We start from the raw sequence: 26,470 nt of genomic DNA on the forward strand, positions 1-26,470 counted from the left end.
GAAGAAAACTTATGGTCTGCCATATGCAGACAATCAGAGAGATGGTCACTAGGATTTGCCGCTGGACTATAAATTTGTGAGAATAAAAACCAAATTATTACACATTCTTGCTACATATATGATACAACACAGAACTCTGTCACTCTGTCTGGGAATGCAGTGATAGGACGAGTGGTTAATGGTTTCAAGCTGAAAGAGGGTAGATTTAGATTAGATATTAGGAAGAAATTTTTTCCTGTGAGGGTGATGAGGCACAGGAACAGGTTGCCTGGAGAAGCTGTGGATGCCCCATCCCTGGAGGTGTTCAAGACCAGATTGGATGAAGCTTTGAGCCACCTGATCCAGTGGAAGGTCTTGCTGCCAATGGCACAGGGGTTGGAAGAGGGTGATCTTTATTGTTCCTTCCAACTCAAACAATTCTATGATTCTATCCTGTATGTAACCACAGATACAATCGTGCCCCTGATGGATTTGTAGCTGCAGCAGGGCTAGCTTGCTTGTTTGCTTAAAATGAGATCCCTAAATTCTGCTTACAGCACATTTTGGGCCCCAGTGGTGTGAGAGCAGCATCCTTTGCAAGGAGACATGGGCCTGTTGTCCTCCCACTCCAGCTGTCTGGAAGCTAGAGCAGAGCAGGCTGACTGAGTCTGCTTGCGTTTGCTTGCTAGGGACCAGGGATACACCCCACGCTTCATGTGATCCTACTAGGATTTGTGAATAATAAAGGTTTGCTTTGTAGCGAACAGTCTCGATGTTCTCCCAAATGAGAGAATTAATTCTAGTAACATGCAGGCAGTTTTTAGCAAAGAAAACAAAAGGACTAGGAAAAGCTCCTGAGCTAGTTCAGTGCAAAGAATAACATGTAAAAACACAGGAAAGGATGAGGCAGGAAGACTTTTGTGGTTAAATCAGATGATAACGCTGACATCCTGGAAGTACGGTGTAGCTTTTATTTTTTGTGCTCCCTTTCTTTTTTTTAAGAGTCTTGTGTCTTTGGTCAGAAGGAAATACCACCCTAGGGTGAGAGTATAGGGAGCATACAATGGGTTTTATTCATAACAGCAATCCCAAACCACACCAGCACTAACAAATTGAAAAAAAAAAAAAGAAATCAGGAAGCTGGTAGATGTGTAAGGCACATTGTGAATGACACACTGCTAATAAAACTAATTCCCTGTCCGAACAACAGCAGATCTCACAAAAGTCTCACTCCTTTGAATAGGAAAGCCTGAATGAACTAAACATTGTGCATCTCGTATAACCTTTTTCGTGTGAATGAATCATAGTTCTGGCACAAAAAAGTTTAAAAAAAGGTCTTTTCAAAAAATTTATGGCAAGGTAACTATAAAATTTCCATGTAAAGCATGAAATGAGTTCTTTTATTAATCTTTATCTTGCAAATCGACCACTATTATTCCCTCCTGTTTTGATCTCATTTTATTTCCTGCCTAAAACCAAAAGGCTGCAGTCAGAGGGCTGCTTTAATGTATGCCCCAAGTGTGATGATATTTGCATAACAGTAGCTTTCAGGGAGGCACTTGTTTTCCACAAACTGCACTGCTTGCTTACACGGTATGAAAATCTTGATTGGATTTATGGCCCATTAAGAATTCTGTTCATTAGGCACCCAGCCCCGCAGATATCTCAGCAAATCTTCAGTTTCATTAACAGCCCCGTTTAAGTAAACACAACCACCAAAGGGTACATAGTTTGGAGTAAGCGTGCACCGAACCCTCTGCGCACACGCTCTTGGGTGTGATTATCCATTCAAAGCTGCAAGAGACAGCAGATGGAGGACAGAGAGAGGGGGATGCCGGCACAAGCTCCCTACAACAGCTCTCAATTACTAACTTAGTCCGTGTTTGAAAAATGTTAAAGGGAACTCAGTGCAGATAATTAGCTCCTCCATGATTTGACCCTCCAGAAACAAAGACCCCGTGAACGGTTCAGCAATGCTAAAACTGATCTCTAATATATCGGACTTGCACAGTGTAAGAAACTAGCTGCATTCATCTTGGACAAGATGATTATTCCCAAGCATTAATGTTCTTCGCTAGTCATTTTTGTCACTGGAATGATAACTAATGGATAATGATAATCTATTACAGGTTATCGACACTGAGGAATTCATATGCATTTCATGTTGATTATAGTACTTTCACAAATAACAAATATTTCCCTTATTAATATATCCAACCAAAGAAAAAAATCACTTATCACAGGTCCAAAATAAAGGTTTCACTGAAATCTAGAAGGAAATTATTTCTGTACGTAGGGAAAACTAGCAATGAACTTGCAGCATGGGCTGTCACTTTTGCTAAATGAGGAGTTTGAGGCAGACACTTTATTTCACAATTGCTATATTATGATATCCATGTGAAACCATTGCACAATATTATTGTATTTTTGCTTCATAAACATTTGTATAAAAAATAAATATATGTATGTATATATGTAAATATATGTATAAAATACTTCAAGTCTTGAAGTTGATGGCAAAACTCTTACCTGCAAATGAGGTACCAGCTTTCCAAAACCATTTTGCATTTAGGAAACTTGTTGCTTGCCTCTCCCCCTCTCTTGGAGCAGGATCACCAAGAGCCACATCACAGGGCCACTTATCTCTTTTTCCTTAAACGAGACAACTTGTCTTTGTCCCACCAGCAGCTTGTGACAATCACCAGCAGCTTCTCAAGTGTGATGTGCCAAGGTCCATTTCCCTTCCCTGTGCTGAAAATAAAGCGTGCAGCCAAGCTTTGCAGAAGCCACAGATGCTAACACTCCGGTAAGAAGGATATTCTGTCACCTTGCTAGCTCTAACTTGTTTCTCTATGATGCACTGAGTACGTACAATAAGTTATTTGAAGTCTGCCTGCCTGACCTCTTTGACCATCTTTCCTTTGTCTCTTGTTTTTTATAATACACACTGCAATATCTTGACTCTTTTATTGTGCCCATTCCCCATTAAGCAAACTGCATGTTATCATAACAAGCCACATTCTCATCTATCATTATTCCAGCTATTAGCTCTTCTTCAGCTTCTTCATTACTCAGTCATAGATCTGCCTTATGACTACATATATTACTCTAATTTTGATACATTCAGACACACAGTACGTGATGATGACTCAGTCATATCTCCAAAATGGTTGTCTTTAAATATATGGAGTCTTTCAGGGTCCGTACAGAGTTCTTACTCTGCTATGCACTTCATGCAATAATTTTTCATGCTTGTCTTTCCATTCCATACATATAGATTTCTTGTATTAAATTTGAGCAAAGCTAATAATCCTGAAAATGTTCAAAATCAAAAAGTGTTACAGTTTCACAGCAGTAAAAATGTTAAATAACCCTTTTTACAGTGTATATTAATCTCCATTTGCATAGCCTCTGAACTTCAGCACTTTCCTTTATTTTCATTAAGGCAAAACTTGTTCCTGACCATAAAACCAACAGTAAGTTTGAATATATAATGTACTTGAAGATGACGGGCTGAGAGAGTTGGGGTTGCTCAGCCTGGAGAAGAGAAGGCTCTAGGAAGACCTTACTGAAGCCTTCCAGTACTTAAAAGGGGCCTATGGGAAAGATGGGGATGGAGTTTTTAGCCAGGCCTGTTGTGGTGGGATAAGAAGTAACGGTTTTAAACTAAGGGAGGATAGATTTAGACTGGATATAAAGAAGCAATTTTTTACAATGAGGGTGGTGAAACACTGGAACAGGTTGCCCAGGGAGGAAATGGAGGCTCCGTCCCCGGAAACATTCATGTTCAGGTTGGATGGGGGTCTGAGCAACCTCATGGAGTTCAAGACGCCCCTCCTCCTGGAGGTCGGGTGGATTAGATGATATTTAAAGACCCTCTCCAACCCAAAGATTCTATGTTTCTAAGATTCCTAGCATTAAAATGTCTTGGGCCACCGTAATGCTTTCTTGTGGTTTTTGCTGGTCTGCTTCTATGCTCATGCCCATCTTGTCTTACATCACTGCAGCAACGCCCAGAGGAAAGGAGGAGGTGAGACCGAAACAGGGGTGCCTGCCATGCCCCACACCTTGCACAAACATGTAGTCTGGGATGTGCTGTTCCAAAATTTTTCCAGCCAAAAGGGCAGGAGACACAAGAGTAGAGTTGCACAGACCTAGAGGAGCAGTGACAGCTCCTTGGACGTGCTGTGCAGCTCGGTGGCATGGTCAGGTTTAGATGCTTTGTTCCCTGGTACTCCGATGAAAGCTGAACCACATTTGGTTTTACACAAACCCATCCTTCAAGGCCCTTAGTCCAGCACACGCTGGAAATGATAATACCTTTGGCTGAGACTGCTGGAGGGTTTGCTTCTTTGTGGTCTTGTAATTCCTGCTCTTCTTTTTCTGTCTCTAATAAAAGCCAGTCTTCTCTCCTTGCCTTTCTTCTTGCTTACTGTTTGCTTCTTTCCTTCTCCTTTAACACTGCAGGAATAAATGATGAGAAGCCATTTTTATTTAAATTGCAAGAAGGACTTCTGAACAGTTTTTTTTACAAGGAAGGCAGTTCGTGTTGTCATCTCCCTGTGAATTGCACCACACTCCTAGACACCTGATGGAGCCCTTTTTTTCATGAGATTCGTTGACATCCCTCATGAGGCAATCTACAGCCAGTGTTACCACATCTCTGACCTGTGCGTGCCCTTGCCACCATAAGCTTCTCCTAGCAGGTCTGGTGTCATCCTGTGCTTGCCTGGGACTCAACAGCCCTTTCCATCTTTGATTTTAACAGCTTGGACATCAGTGAGACACAGTTAGAAAGTGATGGCCAGGTGCTCTGAACTGGTGTAACAGAGAAGATGCTTAGTGAAGGTCTTACTGAGCAAGGTCACTCTCATGTTCTCCCTCAGATGGTTGGGAGAGGGAGGGAGGGCTGCAAATCTCTGGCACTTATGCCTTCCCACTTATGCCTTACTTAGGGCAGAACCACTAACTTGAATGGAACCTCAGGTTTTTCAAAACCTTTTCACTGTGCCTCTGTCTGAATCCAGCTTTCAGAGGTCTGCAGCTTCCTTGTAGGAATTACAAAATTAATGTTTTAAGATTCATGTTAATGATGACTTCTTATGCTTCCAACACTAATTGTTCATTCCTTCCCCTCCCTTATCTTTATTCATAACAAATGGACTCAAATAGTTGCAATTTTTAGACAGCAAACTTTAGGTTTGTGCTGCATTTTATGTTTGGTTTATGACATTGTGAGGTGCCCCAGCCACAGATTTTAAAATATAAAATGACACAATTTATATTAAGTAACTTACGTGGCTGGGCTGTCCTTGCTTTTATTCCTGCTAATTTCTGTTCAGAATCTCTTTCAACTCAGTGCAGATACACCATTACCAAATAAAGGGTTCCACTTGGGAAATGGCATTTAAAGATGGAAAGAGAAAAATGGCAGCAAATATCGTCCTTCAGACAGCTTTAAAAGCTGTCACAATGATTGCCACATGTTTGTATCCCTGAAGAGGTATATTTTAAACTCAAATTTAGCAGTCCGAAGAGGGAAATCAAGTATATTGCCTTAAGGTGAATTCTGGAAGTGGAGAAGAGAAGTTTCACAAGTATGTTCCTCAGCCCATAGTCCAGTAGCATAGCTGAAGAAATGGGAATAAGATTTGCACAGAGCAGGTTTTTCCCAGTTCTGTGTTGCCCTTTTGATATGTCCAGCTTATCAGGGATGGTGTGCCAGCCAGTTAGCATGAGCCCTTAAAATGTAGGTAACTCACAAACCACTTCTCCTAAATTAAATGCCTCTTCAGGTATGTACTTTACCACCACTACTGAAATCAAGTCTCCTCCCACGACATGTCTAAATGGGCAACAACAGCACAATCTTTTCAATGCATTTGATTTAGCCAACACTTTTTCTCTATGAATTTGTGTGCTTAAAGTAAAATGTTGATTTTTAAAAAAAAAAATCCACACTACGTCAAGAAACACTTGGTCCTTAAACTTGGGTTTGCCTGAGCAGGCAGCAGTCTGAAACAAAACTCTCTTCCCTTCTCTTTTGTACTTGCATGACCTCTTACAGTTTCTCTGCTCTTTTTGGCTGGGCCTTTCCTGAAGCCTTTCTGAATCATGTGTTATTTCATTTGACGTTTTGGGTCTTTGGTTATGTCATGGATCACATAGAGAGGAATTCAAGAGCCTGGCTTCCAGGCCAGGTCACTACCCGAGATATCTGCTGTATACTGAAAACAGCACACCTCTATTTTTGTGTGTGTGTTTGAACTACACAGTCAAATCCCAAACAACACCACAGAACACATTGTTTATTAATATACAATCAGCAATATGCTTCAGCATCTCTTTTGAGTTTGTGTTTTGGCCTCATAGTTCATGCATGACTTCTAGAGGCTTTCAAGTAGTTCTTGCATATTTCTGGGGATACGCAGGAAGATTTGAAGATTTATTGTTTCTCAGTGGCATTTTCATGTATAATTATTGCTAAAATTGAGTTCCAAGAAGGTGTTGGCATTTCCATTGCAATATAAACTTGGGATAGTTTTTCAATCATGTAGAAAGATTTATTTCCCTTTCCCTTTCGAAACTTTGATTTAGGGTTAAACTGGGGATTGCAGCACAAGTTGGTTAGTAAGAAGCAAGCCCCATGCTTTCAGGCAGACAGTTATTTCCCTTTTTCCTTTAGCTCAGTGACAGCCACTGTTCTTTTTATAAACAACACAGGTGCAGACTGCTTTAATATTCTGACAGCTCAGTGTAGATCTCAAGCAGCAAGAAGAATGTAATTTGTGGTTTTGGTTTTAATATTTATTTGGGATTGTATCAATTAGAAAATCTATAGTTAAAGTCCTTAGGGATTTCCTGTGGTTTGACTTAGAAATGTTACCTTAAATTTCCTGAGAAATCTGTGCTATTTATTTAGTAGCTTGCTGTTATTTATCTTGCAAAGAATTTAGTACAAAGTGGCCTAAGGGCGAAAACAGTTACCAGACTATTTGGCTTCTAGTTGGCAGTGCTACAGCCTAGGAATGGTAAGTTTTCTATAATTTTCTTGAGAGTCTATCAAACTAAACAGGAATATTTTTCTGGCATAAAATCTTGGAACTGAACTTTCAAAGAATGCATCAGTGTAATGCCCTTCTCCGACATATAATGACTGTTACAAAACAACAGCGACATCAGAAAAATTGCTGCGCTTAGTTCAGCATGCTAATAGCCTGGATTTCGTTGACTGCCAGAATTAGACCTTTGTTAGACTTGTGTGTCTACAGGTGTGGAGGATTCACAAAGAAGAGGGCATTGTCAGGCCAGTGAATCGAACTGAGTCACAGAGAAGAACAATCTTTCAGTGTCACCATCAAATTCAGCTGCTCACTCCATGAAGCTGAAATCCATGACATAGTTCATTTTTCAGCTGTTGAGCACATTCACATAATGTAGCTCATTCACTGTGTGTTGCCTACTTCACGTATGAATGTGCATTCACTTGAAAAGCCCATGAATACCCCTAGGTTTACAATGCAGATATTGTACTGTGGTGCATTCAGCTTATCTGCACAGCTCTAGGACTCATAGGGCAGTATGAATTAATCAGAAATAGCATGGTTTCCAACTTGAAAAGAAAATATATCAAAATACTATTAAGAAGATTTACTCAATTTTAATCATGCACACAAAAAAAAAAAAAAAGAGAGAGAGAAATCAGAATTCTGTTTTGGGATCTCAGTTGTTGCAAATTTCCTCCAAACTGAAGCTAAAGAAGAACCCTCTTTTTCTCATATAGAAAAGACAGAGAAAAGAAATCCTCAAAAAAGTGTTTAGATGAATTAGTTTTTTAGAGATGCTCCTGTAGCTGTGATAGTCTGAGGATATAGGGAATTCAAGGCTGGCAGATAAAATACTCAATATCCTAATATAACATATGACATCAACCTAAAAGAGACAAACTTGATATTGTTTTCTGTTTCTCTTCATCATTAACTTTAACACGTATTTATTTCTAGAGTAAAAAGTGCATGTCATCTGAAAGGAAATCTTGCCATTTTCTGGGTAAAATGCAAGAACATCGCAATTCTATCCCTGTTTTGTAACTAGATAGGCCTACTGTATTTCCTCAGATCTGTCCTCATGCCATAATAATCTTTAATCACCATATTAAGGGCAGAGTTAGCACTTGCCTGTCTTCACCGGTGATAGAGGGAAGAAACCCTTTGTGTTTTCAGTTACTGAATATTCTACATTTACTGTGGAGGTCCAGAACAGACTGGTTTCAGGTACAGAGTAATCACTCTGCTTTGACCTCTGGCCAGCTCAAGACCTGCTTTGAAACTTAAAAAAGCAGAACCATCCTTTATGGCACGATAGACCTTACTACTTTCTCCATATCCCATTATTTCTTCTGTAGTCACAAAATTCTTCCTGACCTGCTTTTCTGCCTCCAGCCCCAACAGAGAACAGCCACTGCAAACATACATCAACCCCCCTGCCATCAGACTCAAAAAGCTGCTGCTTTCCTTGTGAAGGGAGTAGGATGTGCTATCACAGTTTATTAGCAGAGTTCTGGTAGAGTAGATCCTTGCTTTTTGAACTATAATATGTACTCATCAACACGTGACAGATTTTTTGGTCAGCATTCTATCATTTTACTTCTACAAATCTCAATTGTTCTGATGTGGCCAAAAAGAGCAATGCATGGACCTGTGTAAAAATCCATGACAAATAGAAATTGCAACACCCCCAAAAGAGAAATGAATTACTAATTGTGGAAGGTAAGGAAACACAGTGATGCTCTCCTACCTGCATTTAAGAAACTTTATTTTGTCACTCCCTACACTGTATGGATGGGAGATATAAGTACATATGAAGAAGTGACCCCAAGCTTTAGTAGTAAAATTCATAGTGTTCTGGACAGTTGCTTCTTAGTAAGAGAAGTGAATGCATGTCTATTGCAGCATAACTGTATGAAAGCACCACAAACAGTCCATATTCCCTGCAACATCCTGAGAAAAACCTGAGGGACCAGACCAGCTACAGGAATAATCACTTGTGGGCTTGCCAAAAAAAAATAAAATAAAATTCTGGACAAAAAAAGGCATAAAGTTAATTTTATTTGTTAGTAGAAAAACCTTATAATTCCAATATTTGGATACTGTTTACTCCTTTCTCCTGCTGTTTTTCTATTGAATTGTGCAACGCCTATCATAGTTCAGTACTATTTACTGCTGCACTGGTACTTGGAGCCCCTGTGAAATGTCACTAGAGGCCTGTGTGAAGGCAAAAAAATGAAGGTAGAAGAGTTAATTAAGCAGAGAGATTCAAAGGAGAGAGAACTAAATGACCTTAAAAGGAAATCTTCTTCAGATCTCTGGAAAGAAGATTTAGCAGCCTTCGTTGAAGAGCTTGAAAAATTAGAAGCACAGGAAAAAGAAGATATTTTGCCCGGCATGGTTGGCAAACCAGTAAAAAAGGCAATTCAGTTGTGCCCTAAGCACTGTCATTGAGAGGAGCTGAAGAGATGTCTGAACTTAATTTGCTGTGTTATTACATCTCCATTGCTTACAAGAGGGTACAGGCACTAACATTTTGCCACTTAAATTGAGGTGTTCAAAGATGCCCATGCCCAGCGTGGTACTGATTCTGCCAGCTGGAATCAGGAAGTCAGGGCTTTGCAGGTCAACTTCTCTCACAATTTGAAGATGAATGTGAGCTACTGAACAGAAGTATTAAATGGGGGAAAACCACACAATTCATCTGAGAAAAGATGGGGCATATTAAGATGGGTCAATCTGGCAGCCTCTGTGGAGAATTTAACTCATTATCTGTGAGCTGGAGTGTTTCTATCAGAACTACAGACAGTGCATGACTCAGTACAAGATTATGAAGATATCTGAAATGTGGAAAAAACCCTCAAGAGTTAGTGACCTCTCCGGTAATGTGGTCTGGGCAGCCAGGAATCCAAGTCCCACAAAGTGAGTTGACTGGCGGCATTCAGATCATAACTATTCATCTGGAAGGGGAGGCAATGAACATGAGTCTATGACACTGTTGACACCATGTGCAAACTCAGTGACTATATTTAATGTGCCTTCAATAGAAAGACTGCTGTAAAACAAAAAGGCAAAGGCAGCAGCACCAATTACATCAAGAATAAGTAAAGCAGAATTCAGAGAACTGAAGTTGCTCAGGTCAAAAAGAACAGAGCACCTAGACTAGAGCCCATTGTCCAGAAAGAATCATAGAATCATGGAATCATAGAATAAGCAGGCTGGAAGAGACCCATCGGATCATCAAGTCCAACCATTCCTATCTAACACTAAACAGCAAAACAATTCCTAGTATTATAATTTCAATGCCCACAAATCAGAAAGCATAAATATTTTTGCATCATCTGCACAAGAATATTTTGTGTAATCTGTTCATGTAACATTTGTAAGCAACCAAGGGAAAAGTCAAGAAACCTACTGACGATTTCCTCTGTGCTAACACAACTATGGATCTTATATCTTCCTAAGCTTAAATGGTTTTTTTTCCTTATGTTCTGAAGAATATGTATGTGCAATGGCAGGCCCAGTAGCAAGGGTCTTCATGAGATTTTCACATTCAGAGGTGCTATTGGAATATGAAACTGCATGAAGCTTAGTAAGAGCAAGTGCTGGATTTTGCACCGGAGACATGGCAACCCAGGATGTACATACAGACTGGGGAACAAGAGGCTGGAGAGCAGCCCTATGGAAAGGAATCTGGGCATTCTGGTCAATGGCAAGTTGAACATGAGCCAAAAGTGTGCCCTAGCAGCCAAGAGGGTCAACAGTGTCCTGGGGTGTATCAAGCATGGCACTGCTAGCTGATCAAGACAGGTGATTATTCCACTCTACTCCACACTGATGTGGCCCCACCTTGAGTGCTGTGTGCAGTTTTGAGTGCCAAAGGATATCAAGCTCCTGGAGAGTGTCCAGAGGACACAAATTTGGTGAAGGGTTTAAAGGGGAAGCCACATGAGGAGTGGCTGAAGTCACTTGGTCTGTTCAGCCTGGAGAAGAGAAGACTGAGGGGGGACCTCATCGCAGTTTACTGCTTCCTCACAAGGGGAGGACGAGGAGCAGGCGCTGACCTCTTCTCTGTGGTGACCAATGATAGGACCCAAGGGAATGGCAAGAAGATGTGCCTGGAGAGGCTTAGGTTGGGTATGAGGAAATGGTTCTTCACCCAGAGGTTGGGGGAGCATTGTAACAGCCTCCCCAGGGAAGCAGTCATGGTGCCAAGGCTGACAATATTCAAGAAATGTTTGAACCACATCGTCAAGTGATTCTGTGATTAATGGTTGGACTCGATGATCCAGTGGGTCTTTTCCAATCTAGTGATTCTGTGATTCTGCCAGACATATTGTGTTAAGTCTGGGATCGTCCTGTGTAGGGACGAGACTTGGACTCAATGATCCTTGAGGTTCCCTTCCAACTCAGGACATTCTATGATTCTATGATTCTATGATTCTATGATTCTATGATTCTAGAATTCTATGAACAGAGAGTAGAAAATGGGACCTTTCATGCCACATTTTCTAAGAAAAAGGGAATATAGTCTGTGCTATGGTGGATCACCTCTCTGGTCTCAGCAACTCTGGTGGATAATTGTTATGATCTCTGGCAGACAAGGTTTTAGAACGGACTTTAATCACAGAATCACAGAATAACCAGGTTGGAAGAGACCCACCGGATCATCGAGTCCAACCGTTCCCATCAAACACATCAAACACTAATGCTAGGAACAATTAAAAAAACGGACAAGAATGAAAAAAATACTAAACCTCCCCTCCCCCCCCAGGTTATTCAAGTTATATTATATGCAATAGCTTCTCTTAATGGGATTGATTTTTCAGACAAAGGATGTATTTGTTCCGTAAAGCCTATGGTACTTTGTTGCATTGGAAACCATTAGTGAAGATTTGCATTGGGATAGGAAATGTAAGGTAAAACAAAGCAGATAAACAGAAGATGAAGCTAGTGAAAAGAGAACTGTTGGCTGGAGGGAGATTATGAGCAGAGTTTTTCAAGGTTCGGTCTTGAGACTATTTTATTTAATGTTTCCACAAATAAATACAGTGCAAAGCAAGAGTGAGCTATTGAAATGTGAAAAAGACACTTAGGTACAAGGTTTTAAACATTATAGAGGGAAAAAAAGAATGACTTTGCAGACTCCAATAATAAAAAAGGGATTACATGCAAAAGCTTGAAAGGCAGGGATAATGTATGTCCAAATAAATAACAAGCTTTTCAGCTATAAACCAGGGGACTCTGTAGAAAGGACAAGGGAGGAAAAGGACCTGACTGTATTAGTTATCTTTTTTATTATGATAGGTTACCAGTCTGATGAGGCTGCAAAAAATGCAAATGCAATCCTTAAACATTAGTATGTCTAGCAGAAATGGAGACATATTAATGCCACTGCATTAGGAATACAGTGAGATATCATCTGTACTACTGTGTATAGTAGGAGATACGAGTTCAAGAAAGATGAAAGTAAGCTGAAAAAGAGAAAGACTATTGGGAAGGTTATATAGAAAACATATATTAAGAATATATATGTATTAAGAATATATTATAAGAAGAGTAGTTAATTCCATGTTTCTATGAGCCTAAGGAAGACAAAGCTGGAGAGGGGGGAATATACTGTCTGTGCAGGAGCAAAGAATTGAGACAGGCAAAGCAGAAAAATTATATTGCTGCAGTAACAAGTGGGGCTACAGAGGCAAGGAAAAGCATGGGATTTCTGATAGGTGAAGATCAGGCTCCATGATTTTGGAGTTCCCTTTCTCCTGTGCACTGCAGATTGTATTTACATTGGTCTGCTGTGCCAAGGAGTTGCGTGTGTTCAGTGCAGTAGTGCTGCTTCTTCTGGCTGATAAGCAATCTAAACAGTTCTTTCACACTAATAGAAAAAATAACTGACATCACAAAAGAAATCTCATGAGCGAGCCAGCATGAGATACCAATTGAGATACTGCGAGGACCTCATGGGATCTTGAGTTGTGATGTCTCCAGTGATCCTATGCAGCAATAAACATACTCCTTTCCTTACAGAAGTCTGGAGCATCAACATCAGAGACAAATGTCACAGCAGAACTTAGAGGAGTGGTTGCTGCTGGCTGATGAAAGGCCAGGAAAGGCACGGCAAGGCAGGAAAAGGCAGGCAAATCCAGCTCTCTAATGTGCTCCAGTCCTTGATGAATGATGCATTATATGTGGTATCTACAACCAACTGTGTTTAAGGCTGGAAGTATATATATATATTTCTTATTTTAAAGCACTCTTTTATCTTAGTACCTCCATGTACATTGCTAGCATGAATAATATTATTCCTCTTAATATGTAAATAACTCGATATAGGAAGAACTATTTGAATGAATCAGACAAAAGTGGGGGCTGTAATGTTTTTCTTGTAATCACCCTCAAAAGGGATCTGTCTGTCAGCCCTCCTCCTTCCTCATACCAGCATTTCCCTGCATACCTTCCAGAATATGTTGGCGTATTTCTTTGTTTCTCTGTCCTGCACTTGTGAAGCAGATCCCATAAAATTGCCCATAGTTTTGCTCCCAAAGAGAAAGGGGACCTAGAGATCCCGAGACTTGTTTGGGATCCTATCAGCATGGAAATCTACCATGGGAGGAAACTAAAACACTGTAGTAATGGGATGGCAGTTTGTTCTGCATCCAAGGTTGTTCTTAACTATTGCCCCTCTTTGTGTCATATCCCAGCTCTGTTTTCGTCTTCCTTTCATATTTACACACTGTAAGCAAAATTGGTGCATAGACAGCAAACTTTGTGAGCTCTTGTCTATAGAACAAGACTATGGTCTTTCCTCCTCATGGGAGCAGGAGAGGTGGGAGCAGGAGTGCAAAAGTAGACGGCAAAAAAATGGTGGAGTTAACTTTGGATCTTTCTGATGATTACGTATTGCTAAGCAAAGAAACAGAGAATTAAAAAGCAGATCATAGAATCATAGAATGGTTTGGGTTGGAAGGGACCTTAAAGTTCACCCAGTTCCAACCCTTCTGCCATGGGCAGGTACACCTCCCACTGGATCACATTGATCAAAGCTCCATCCAACCTGGTCTTGAACACCTCCAGGCAAGGGGATTCCACAACTTCTCTGGGCAACCTGTTCCAGCGTTTCACCACCCTCATAGTAAGAAATTTCTTCTTAAGATCAAGCAAGTGACCTGGGACCAAAAGCAGCCTAAAATTTTCATGTTTTAGGAAACAAGCAAAAAAAGAACAAAGAATAAAAATAATTCAAAATCATAACAGAAGGAACGATTTCTCATTCTTTGTTAGATTGTGTTTGTCATTCCTCCCCAAAACTGGCCTGATTCTGTACCTTTAGGATTGTTGGGAAAACTCCTGCTGACTTCACAAAAGCCAGAGCTCGTCTGCTGCTGAGTACAGCTGAACACTCACACTCGGTTTGCTCACCCCTTTCTGTTACACCACAGCTTCTCAGCATATGATATTGTGTTTCCACGGGCTTATAGGGCAGTTTTTGGTGTGCCCCAAAAGGCTGATCTGGTCAGTAAGCAAAATACTGAATTTCTGAATATAAACTATGAGAATCAATCAGCTAGGGAAAAGTCAAGCTGAGTGGGAGGAAAGGGCAGGAAAAAGCATCTGGAGTGTATTTTAAACTCTGAACACTTTACTGTATATAATCATGGCATGTAATCACATGGGACAAGTCTTGCAGTGATTTTTCAGAGGAAGTTCCCACTTACATCACATGCCCTGTGCCTGTAAGGTCATGGAGGCCTTTGTCTTTTCAGAGTTCCCAAGTTTTATATGTGCATACTATATATAAATATATATACATATATATATATATGTAGGATGATACTTTGAAAGGGAGAGCGTCTAGAAGTGGTGGGAAAGCTCGTGTATTTCAGTGACCCTGAGAGCTGTGCCAGGAGGTTTAATCTTGACAGGGCTACCCAAGCCTCAGATAGGAACCTAAATTACAGAAATTCAGGAAAGCAGGCACTCCTCAAAACTAGCTGAACTTGTAGAGATGGCAGAGGCCTCACTCACACAGCAAGACCCATGGAATTGCGTGTCATAACATATGGGAAATAAACTTTCTGCTAGAATCAAAAATGTGGAGAAAGAGATAATATGTCACTTTTCTAGACAGCGAACATCAGCACCTTCACCAAACTTGGATTAAATCCCACTATCTTTTTGACCCACACTCCACAATGGTGTTTCTGGAACAGTTCACAGATTCCTTTTTCATTCCTTCTGGTGATGCCCAAATTTTTGCTGTATACGCTGGGTTCACATGCTACACACACACACATGCATTCATTGATATGAAGTTTATGTAAATTCTTCAGCTATTAATTACAACTGGAGGTGTACTTTTATTTGAGATACCATTGTACTCTTCAACTTTTCTGTTTACAAACCCAGTGAATCTTGAGTATGTGCAAAAATATGGAAGTTTGATATAAGTGGAAAGTCACTAGGAAAGCCTGATTGATATCTCTTGAGGCTTTTCATACTTAAAAGCACACAGCTCAGTGCATCCTGTCATAATACCACCAAGTTATTCAGGATTAATTTGTACCCTAAATTAAATTACAAAATATTAAGTCAATAAAGCAATTTTGGGGTCCAAACTTTTGTTCCTATGTTTTAGAACCACTTGATACATTCTGCCTACCCAGTATAAATATACAAACATGTGCCCAAATATATATATACATATATGTGCATATATATATACATTCAGTTCTGGGCCCATCACCACAAGAAGGATGTTGAGGCTCTGGAGAGAGTCCAGAGAAGAGCAATGAAGCTGGTGAGGGGGCTGGAGAACAAGTCTTACGAGAAGCAGCTGAGAGAACTGGGGTTGTTTAGCCTGGAGAACAGGAGGCTGAGTAGAGACCTTATTGCTCTCTATAACTACCTGAAAGGAGGTTGTAGAGAGGAGGAAGCTGGGCTCTTCTCCCAAGTGACAGGGGACAGGACAAGAGGGAATGGCCTCAAGCTCCTCCTGGGGAGGTTCAGGCTTGACATCAGGAAAAAATATTTCACGGAAAGGGTCATTGGGCACTGGCACAGGCTGCCCAGGAGGTGGTTGAGTCACCTTCCCTGGAGGTGTTTAAAAGACGGGTGGCATGGTTTAGTTATTGATGGGAATGCTTGGACTCAATGATCCAGTGGGTCCTTTCCAACCTAGTGATTCTATGATTCTGTAAGTGCATATATGTATACATATGTGCATGTATTTATATACACTGTAGGGTTATGCATAGCTCAGTGGCAGATATGGGATTACCAATTATGTTAACCCTTATGGCTGATGGTGAAGTCGTTTTTTGAAGTCATGGCCATATTGCTGTATAAGTGAATGCTCAGCATGCTTTGAGGTCAATGGATGAGAAATCATTTAAATAAACTGTTTGTTTGGGAGTTTTCTGCAGTCTTGCTGGGGAGCTTAAGGGAGAAGCCCGCACAAAGAGAACAAAATTGAAAAGTAAGCTGGTGCAGAGCAAGGCTCCCTGCTGTTTTGGACATTTCTGTAAAAGGGTAAGGATGTCGAAATCCAGGAAAATTAGGACAAAAATGTGAGCTGACTGCCAAACTGAGCCTTCGAAGGGCCTGACCACCAGCCATGCTGCAGAGTAACAGTCACTAGAGGCATTTTCAGCTGAAGGCTGTGATCTGCCATGCCCTTTGTGAGATGCCCCGTGGGAAGAGCCCCAGGGGCAGGGAGATGCCTTCCACACGCAGTTACGATGCAAGGCAGTGTTCAAGATGGTTCCTGTTTCCAGCCACGCTCCTATCTTTTGGATCACAATCCAGGCCCCTGTTCTCTTCCACCCACAGATTCAATTTGATACAATGGTTGTTATAAGAAGCATCTACGGATTTGGTTTGGGCTTGTGCCAGCTTGCTACAGATTCAGATGGTAGGACTAGCATTATCTCTCTCGCAGAGCTCCTTTGGCAAAGGGGGTGTATTGTCTCAGTGGGGTCTGCGGGACGTGGCTCACTGTCATCACGCCCATATCAGTATAAATTACTGTCATATCCTCAGGATGACGTGACAAATCCTTTACACTGGCTGAGTCACTCTGAGGCTCTCCAAGGATTCCAGCTTCATTTGCAGTCTTGAATACACAATCTATATTACAACAGCGTTGTTAAAAAAAAATGTGTGTAAGAAGTCTGCATGTTTGCAGACCAGCTAGAATTCTACTGTTGTGTGTGCTTGTTATTTTCTAATATCGTTGTATTTCTGCATTTAGTAAAGTGATTGTTGCACCAAAGACAAGTAAACTGAAGTGTGTGTTCAGTTAAGTCTGGTTTTCTGCCAGCTGGGCAGATAATCTCCTGACATTCCACGTTTACAAGGGGAATCCCGCAGCACAAAGGGTCTGGCTGCAAAGCCCAGCGCTGTCTCAAAATACTTGTGCAATCTCCACTACTTCAATCAGTCTTGCCACATTAAAGCATACTTCTTCTGCCCAGGCTAATTTACCTCCCTGTGCACTTCACAATTCTCTCCCATTCCAAGGACTTAATCAAGGTTGGGAAATCAGGCCTTGCAGAAAAGCAATGGAAATTCTGAATCTGAATTTTGCAGGTGGGAAAATAAAGGCCATCCGTGTCAAAAGTCAAGATTGCTGCAGTCTCTGTATTAGATCACAGGCTATAATTTCTTCTCTGTTTTAAAAATGCAAACAAATTCCTACAGGCACATAAAAAAGGAGGTGGATGTGGGCAATTTAGATTGAGCAGAGATAAACAGATGTATTTCAGAAGGCAACCTGTTAGGTAAACAGTGTGAGATTGCTACTACCACAACACGAGAAGAGAAAGAGATGGGAAGAACAGCTTGCCAAGGTTTGAGAAGAGAAACCAAAGCAAATGGCCTGTTGAAAAAAAAAAAGCACATGATACAATAGTGCATTGGACTAAGACATGCAACACTTAAGCCTGGGCACGTGCCCATGTGTTGATGTGTGTGTATATGTATAGGTACATGTGCTGTCTTCTCCATTCATAAAACATGAGCCATCTGCTGTATGTCTTCAAAGATGAGAGCAGATTCTCCTCCCCCAACATCATATAGCTTTTGGAAGTGGCTTGAGAGATATTTTGAATAACAAATAATGTTGCTTATGAGCTTGCTTGTGTTTACCACAGCAAAGACAAGCTCTGTGGATTCCTATATGATTCTGTTTGCTTAGCTTCTCTACTCCTTCCATTGTGTACAATTGTACTACAGTATAAAGCACCCTCCTGTGGCATATAATAAATGTATAAAGACGACATTTACTAACAATCCCCGCTCAGACAATGAGATAAAGGAAGAATTGAACCCTGTTGGCAAGAAGAAAGGCATTATTAATAGAAACAGGGTGCATACAATGATGCGTCTACTAGATTGCTGATAACTGGCAAGCCTCTGGAGAGCAGCAAGGCCCTGCTGGGGCCAAGCACATAGCATTCGCAAACCCATATGCAGTCCACTCCCTGGAAATGTGCTACATTTAAAACCAGGCCATGAATTAAAGCCAATTCTCTGTTCTTAAAAAGCTCAAATTCCAATCAACCTTTCTCTTACAGCCTTGAACAGAGCTTAAAGAAAGCCCTTCTCCAGATGAGTCTGGGGCTCCACCATGCTCCTCATACAGATTTTATAAAGACTCTCCAGCTTCCTTTTGCTAGACCTGTGGTAGACATCCATCCATGCAGATCCTTGGCAGTGAGCATACAGCCAGTAAAACACTCATACACTTGTCCTGTTTACAAACCTTCTTTTTTTTTGCCATCCTTTCCTGTTTAACATCTCCAGCTGCCAGGCATTCCTGGTTTTTGGCAGCTCAGCTGTTTTCCGCAATTGTTGCCCATACTGCTGTCCCTCGCAACACTGTGGCATCATATCCTGAAGGAAGACTGGTGCAGGATGGTTTCCCATTTGAGTAATCTTTTTCTTTAAGCAGGAAAGATGATTCCTTTCTGTCATCCCTACAGGCTTTCCTCCAGTGACAAACTTGAAGTTTTATAGTATTTGTTATAATGACGAATTTTCAAGCAGAGACCATCAAGTAATGTAAATCAATACAGCTTTGCTGGCTTCAGAAGAGCCATGCTTATTTGCTTCAGCCAATGATGTATCCTTGTCTGTCTGCCATGACAGAACGCTTCTCTCAGAAGCAAATTAAATATAGTAGGATTTCAGATGGTTGGGTGGCTCCTTGGACTGCATCTTTTATTTCTCTTCCTATTATTGTTGTCATTATCCTTGCATTCCCTACAAGATTTTCTGCCTGACTTAATGCAGTTATGATTCAGTCTTGGTGCAAACTGCTTTAACTTTGACACATAACACATACCGTATCTGTGACTTCTGCACTTCTATTAGTCAGTCAGAAAAATAAGCTTTGGAGCCGGTGGTTTCCCACTGACTATCTCTGAGGAGTCTGGAGATAAGACTTCCTCTCCAGTTCCACCCACTGGGAAATCATTAGCACGGCTCCTTACAGACATGAACTCCCTATAACATGCTGTTCCCAGACACTTTCTTTCCTCCTGGATTGCCCTGGTATGATGGAAATGGGATTATTTTTTTTCATTGGTATTTCATTATTAGGTGAGCCTGTAGGTTGCTGTGGTATGCTAGAATAACACATCCTAGCCCTAGACTCTGGAGACCATCATAGACATAATTGGATATGTATCGAGCCTGTGATTCTTCAAGGCTTTCTCAACATTTTATATCATACAGTGCCACTGCTTCTCCCATCTGGTGACACGACTCTGAGAAATATCAAATAGCTGAGAAACATCAAATAGCTGAGAAACCTATTTGTCCTTAAGCTGTTTCCTTTTTGAACATTGGCAATAAAAGTCCAATCAAGAGCTTATCCACTTTTAATTCTCAATTTAATTAAGCATGTAAGAAAAAGAATTCATACTTGGTAGTTGCTGCCTGAAGGTCCTGGTTAAAATAATCACCGACAGGTGCTGTTCAGGTAAGTAAAGGGCTGGAGTTATGGTCGTCTAAAGCCTCCCCTCACTTCCCCTCCTCCTCTCTGCTACTCTTTATTTCTCCAGTTGTCATCTGGGTCCTTCTGCTACACATGTTCACATGCGCCCTGTCCCCAAGCAGAGGTTTCAGCAACACCTCTCCAAGAAAGCCATCCTCACCCATTCTGACCTCCTCCTCAGAAAGGACAGCTCAGTCTGAATAATTCATGTTAGGTTAAGTATTCATCAAGGAGCTGGGCTGAAAAACTCCTCAAGCCTCTGTAAGAGCCTGAGCTGTGCTTGCACCCAGGGTGCTGGCAATGACACCCTCCCTGACCCCAAAAGAACAGCAAGGGTGAAGATCTGGGAGGATGTCACACACTTGCTCTGTGCAGATCAGCTTAAAAACAGAGCCCATCCAAATTTCTGTGCTTAAATACGTTATCCACATATACCTACAGCTCTAAACAGGTTAATATTTCATTGGCATTAGACAGGCAGTGATGATCTGCAGAAAGCTTTGTGGAGATGTTTATTGTAAAAAAAAATTTAGTATTTCTTTTCCTCATCCTCAAAGGGTCCTCCAGCCCACAAAAGCAATGGAGAATAGACTGTCCTTAGGACCAGACAAGGTCAAAAAAGACCTTAAAGCACGGGAGGAGTGGGATGTTGCGGAGGAGTGATTCCCAAAGGCAGCTATACATCTCCTGTGACATACAACATACCAGGCTGTCAGCTCACTCATATCTACAATTTAAGGGTTCCTGCTGCATAGCTCACACTTGCTGTAGCCTAATATCCTAGTCTCTTCTCTGCCTCAGCGTGAGAATCCCTGTGTCCTCTGGACAAACCCCACTTCTGTGGGAATTGTGTGGGAATCCCACAGCACTGTGTGGTACTCCAAGAGAAAAGTATTTTTTTGGTAACACCAAAACAAAAAAAAAAACAAACCCAAAACAAACCACAAGAGGTCAAGAACAAGGAGGACAAAGGGACTTCTATATGGAATAAACAAATTGGAAGCCTTTTGTTTTAGACAAGGGAACCGTTACAGGCAATAAACTATTCCATGGCTTCATCCAGTCCAACCATCAGCCCAACACCACCATGTCTACTAAATCATGTCCTGAAGTGCCACATCTACATATTTTTTGAACACCTACAGGTATGGAGACTTCACCTCTTCCCTGGGTGTCTTGTTCAAATGCTTCACCACTCTTTCAGTTGAGAAATTTTTCCTGATATCCAATCTAAACCTCCCCTGCCACAACCTGAGGCCATTTCTTCTCATTCTATTGCTTGCTGCTTGGGAAAAGAGACCAGCACCCACCTCACTACAACCTCTTTTTAGGCAGTTATGTAGAGTGATAAGGTTGCCCCTCTGCCCTGTCTCCTCCAGGCTCGAGAATCCAAGTTCCTTCAGCTGCTCCTCATAAGGCTTGTGCTCCAAACCCTTCACCAGCCTCATTATCCTCCTCCGGACACACTCCACCAGCTTGATGTCTTTCTTGTACTGAGGAGCCCAAAATGAAACACAGTATTTGAGGTGCAGCCTCAGCAGTGCTGAGTACAGGGGCAGAATCATTTCCCTGCTCCTGCTGGCCACACTGTTTCTGATACAAGCCAGGATGCTGTTGGCCATCTCGGCCACCTGGGCACACTGTTGGCTCATGTTCAGTTGGCTGTTGACCAGCACCTCTGCATCTTTTTCTGCCGGACATCTTTCCTGCCACTCTTCCCCAAGACTCTAGCATTGATGGAGTTGTTGGGACCTAAGTGCAGAACCTGGCACTTGGCCTTGGTGAATTTCATACAATTGGCCTTGAGCCATTGACATAGCCTGTCCAGGTCCTTCTGCAGAGTCTTCCTGCCCCGAAGCAGTAGGTGTTACTCAGGTCTGGGCTGTAGGAGTGATAAGTTTAAGTCAGAAAAACACACCAAGGAGAGTTCTACCTTCACCGCAGAAAGATGGATTTTGGGAAAGATTTACCAAAAGCATAATTACTCTCACCCTCTCCTTTACACTTGAAAAACTCTACAGTTAGGTTATGCTCTATGAGTCTTTTCCACATTGTTACCCATTTCCTCACTGAGAAACTGAGTGGCCCCTACGCTAACACGGTTTCTGTTTCCCAGTGGTGTCCTTCAAGCTTGTTCCTAACTTCTGCTTCATGTTCATAACTTGACTAGATAAGGAAAGACCCAAACCTTAGTGTCAGCCAGGAGGTAAAGGGCTCTCCTATGCTGAAGAGGAGAGGTATTCCACTTGTCTCAGCCATCACATCAGGGAAAAACCCTCCCAAAACCCTTCCTGTGGTACCAAATGGCTATACAGGTTCCCTGTCACTGAGGTCCACTTTCAAATATCCCAGGGACCTCTGCAGAGCAACTACAAGGTTTCCAGGCAGACACCCAGGCTGTCTATAATTCTCCAGTGGGCAACGGGGAGAAAACTCTGGCTATGCTCAAAGCCAGGCTTAAGGAACAGAAAAGCTCTGGAGGGCAGGAAGAGTGTTCCAAAGAAACACATCCCAAAGGAAGCAAGAAGAGCTGTGAGGTTTCTAGATGCATGATCAAAAGCTGTTTCTTGAGAAGGGGTGAAATAGAGCAGAGTTCCCAGGGCTTAGGGACTTCGGGCTTTGAAGTAAGGCTCAACAAGGAGAATTCTTGAAGGACAGAAGGATGTCCTTGGAAATTGACCCCAGGTTCACTTTTAGGCATGTTCAGCCCCTGTGGGCAAAGTTGTCATGTGCCACTGTATGCAATCACTGTGCCTTGTGAAAGTCTTTGGTCTCATGCCAGCTTTGCTGAAAGGGAAGCAAGGGCTGGAGAATCAGACCATGTGGATTTTGGGGCCCTTGTCCGGAAAGCAAGAGGCAAGTCTGTACCTGTTCCTGGCATGCTGAGGACTGGAAGAGAGCTTCTGGTAAACTGCTGCCAACCTCAAGCGAGGGGACAGCCATTCTGCTTCCCAGCAAGAAATTTGGCTACAGCTGAGCTAAGTGTTGGTCTTGGTTTGGGAAAAGCCACTGAGCACAGTGGGGCACGGAGTCACCAAGGGGTCAGCAAGGCAGTTCCGGACTGGAGGCACTGAGGGAGCAGTAGGAGCGCTGTGTAGTGGGACAACAAGGAGGTAAGGGCAATCTAAGGGATGCCTTGTGGTCAGGGAGAAGAAGCTGTGGAGGGAGGCTCATGTATCCTTGGAAAGCTGACACCAGGGGAAGCTTAGCCTCATTACTAGAAGTTTTCCCATGGAACAAACAAGACAAGGTGTTTGCGTGAGTCACAGTCATCCACACCTAAGACTGTTATGGGGGTTCACGCAATAGAGAGGGCTGAGAGAGGGCTGCTAAGGCAGGAAAATCCCTGTGCCCTTGGTTATTGGTGCCCAACATGAATTTCCTGGCACAGCCTTCATCTAGCTATGTGTTATTCTAAAGGTTCTTCTTTTTAGAAGGGAAGGTTTTGTCAATATCCAGTAGTACTGTTATTCCCAGTGTTTACCTTCCTATATAAAATCATGATCCCTTCCATACTCTTACCCTTGGCTCAAATAGGCCATGTGACAAGATATATTTAACTTCGCCTCTATGAAATCTCAAGACTATTGTCCAAAAATTTAGCTTGCATCTGCTTTTCAGTGCTGTGGATATTGATGTGCCTGACAGGCAGTGGTTTCACCACACTAGCAAGCTCACTATAAATATTTTCAGCAGCGGCATGAGGGGAAGATGATAGCAAACTGGAAAGCTGTGACACATGACTATGAAGCTTGTTCTGAATTTCAGCTTTCCATGTACATTTGGAGAGCAGACTTCAATGAGGCAGAAAAACAAGTTAAGAAAGTAAATCGACAAAGAAGGAGTAGTGAGGGGCTCAAATGAACCACAGGGGTCCTCAGATCATATTTTCAGCTGGGATACAACTCTCCTTTCCCACTCATGTCTCCATAGAGTCACATCAGCAAGATCATTGCCTAATTATCTTCTCTTTCTCCAAAAGCAAGTCCCAATGATTTAGCATATATCTGCAGGGAGTTTTTCCTAATTTGAGAGATATCTAGCCTCAAGCTCCACAAAGATGTTTTTCTTAAAATATTCAAGGTTGAAGATTGAAGCTTGCACCATAGGCCAGCAGGAGTTGATAGTATATGAGAGATATGTCAAGTCAGGATAGATCTTGAAGGGCCTTAAAAAAAAGTTACATTCTTCATTATGAGACACAGTGAAACCATGGACATATTCTGTCTGGATATGGTCGTGGGCAACTGGCTAGAGGAGGACCTTCTTGAGCAGAAGGGTTGGATCAGATGAGCTCCAGAGGTCCCTTCCAACCTCAGCCATTTTGGTATTTTGTGAAATTATCTTCACAACACCATTTTGAACTAAGACCTGAAGGATGAGACGCTTGTATTTGTCAAAGCCAGAGAGGTGGTGACTCAGGAATCAACACGAAGAGTCTGGCCAAATGTTTTAGATAAGTATATAAACAGAATGATTAGATTGCAGGTACCTTACTTGGAAAGATCTAGAACATGGTTGAAATCAGAACTGATGCCTAGGATAGGAGCCCGCAAGCAATTTAGTTGCTTTTCCCCCAGTGTTGAAGCATATAAGGAAGTCTTTCTGGCCTTCTTGACCTTGATCAAACAGCTGGGCATCCCTGGGAATGTGAGAAAGAAATAGCCTGATATCTTAGTTTGGACAAGGAAAGAAAGTCTGCAATGGGGAGGGGGTTCTGAGGTAGTTCAGCCAGCCATTACCAGCAGCTACAGCAAACTATTTGTATCTATTCTTAAAGTAATGCATTTTTGTACATTTCTCTGCTACAGCGTTTTCCAGAACTGAGTTTTCTAGCTTCCATATGAGGATGTCAAGTGTAATAGCTCCACAAAAGTCAAGAGATGACAGGTACCGATTCTTTCCTAACAGCCCACCCTGTCAGAAAAGATTAGATTGGTTCCATTTGAGTTGCTCTTGACAATTTTGCCTTAATTATACCTTCCAGGTACCCAACAATAGATTTAGTATTTCTTCCAATAGTTTTTAGGCATCAGGGTTAAACCGACCGGTTCCATCTTATTATTTTGGAAATTAAGTACAAAATTTGCCCATTCCTAACTCTCTAGGGCCTCATACATTTTTTCAGAAGCCCTCAACTATACCACCAACAGCTCCTGAACTGCTGGTGGTCTCTAAATACACTATGGTGAAATTCATCAGAATCCAGAAACTTGGAACCATTTGTCTCATGTACACATTCTCTGCCCTTTGTGGTTACCCCTCCATTCTTCAAAAAGAGCAAAAGGAGGACCCAGGGACCTACAGGTACATTAAGGACAAGAAGATGATTAGGAGTAGCCATAATGAATTCATAAATGCAAGACACCCTTGACAAACTTAATATTGCTCTCTACAACTACCTGAAAGGAGGTTGTGGAGAGGAGGGTGCTGGCCTCTTCTCCCAAGAGGCAGGTGACAGGACAAGAAGGAATGGCCTCAAGCTCCACCAGGGGAGGTTCAGGCTTGACAAGGGTCATTGGGCACTGGCAGAGGCTGCCCAGGGAGGTGGTTGAGTCACCTTCCTTGGAGGTGTTTAAAAGACGGGTGGTTGAGGTGCTGAGGGGCATGGCTTAGTGATTGATAGGAATGGCTGGACTCGATGATCCTGGGGGTCTTTTCCAACCTGACAATTCTGTGAAATGACTGGCTTGGTAGATGATGAGAGAGCAGTCAATATTGTCTGCCTTTTCTTCAGTAAGGCTTTTGTCACTGTCTCCAATAACATCCACATAGACAAGTTATGGAAGTATGGGCTGGACAAAGAGTAAAGTGGGTTGTGCACTGGATTCACAGGCCCAGAGGGCTGTGATTGGTTGTACCAAGTCTAGTTAGAAGCCTTTAACTAGCAATATACCCCAGGGGTCAATACTGGATCAAATTCTGTTCAACATCTTTATTAATAACCTGGATAACGGGGTTGAGTGCTCTCTCAGCAAGTTTGCTGAGGTTAGAAAACTGGGGGGAGTGCTTGATACACTGATCTATCCAGAAGGAACTCAACAAGCTGGAGAAATGACCCAATAGGAACATCATCAAGTTTAACAAGGAGAACTGTGAAACCCTGCAGCTGCAGACAAACAACCCCGGGCACCAGTACACACTGGAAGTCAACTGGCTGGAAAGCAGCTTTGCAGAAAAGGACTTGGGGTCCCGGTGGGCACTAGGTTGCACATGAGTCAGCAATGCACCCTTGTGGCAAAAAAAAGGCAAATGGTATTCTGGGCTGCATTAGGAGTGTTGCCAGAAGGTGGAGGGAGGTGATCCTTCCTCTCTGATCAGCACTGGCCAGGCCTTATCTGGAGTCCTGTGTTTAGTTCTGGGCTCCCCAGTACAACAGGCATGGACATACTGGAGAGTCCAGCAAAGGGCCACTAAGATTAAGGGACTGGAGCATCTCTTCTAT

This window comes from Phaenicophaeus curvirostris, chromosome 1, assembly GCF_032191515.1.
Source record: "Phaenicophaeus curvirostris isolate KB17595 chromosome 1, BPBGC_Pcur_1.0, whole genome shotgun sequence".
Classification (NCBI taxonomy): Eukaryota; Metazoa; Chordata; class Aves; order Cuculiformes; family Cuculidae; genus Phaenicophaeus; species Phaenicophaeus curvirostris.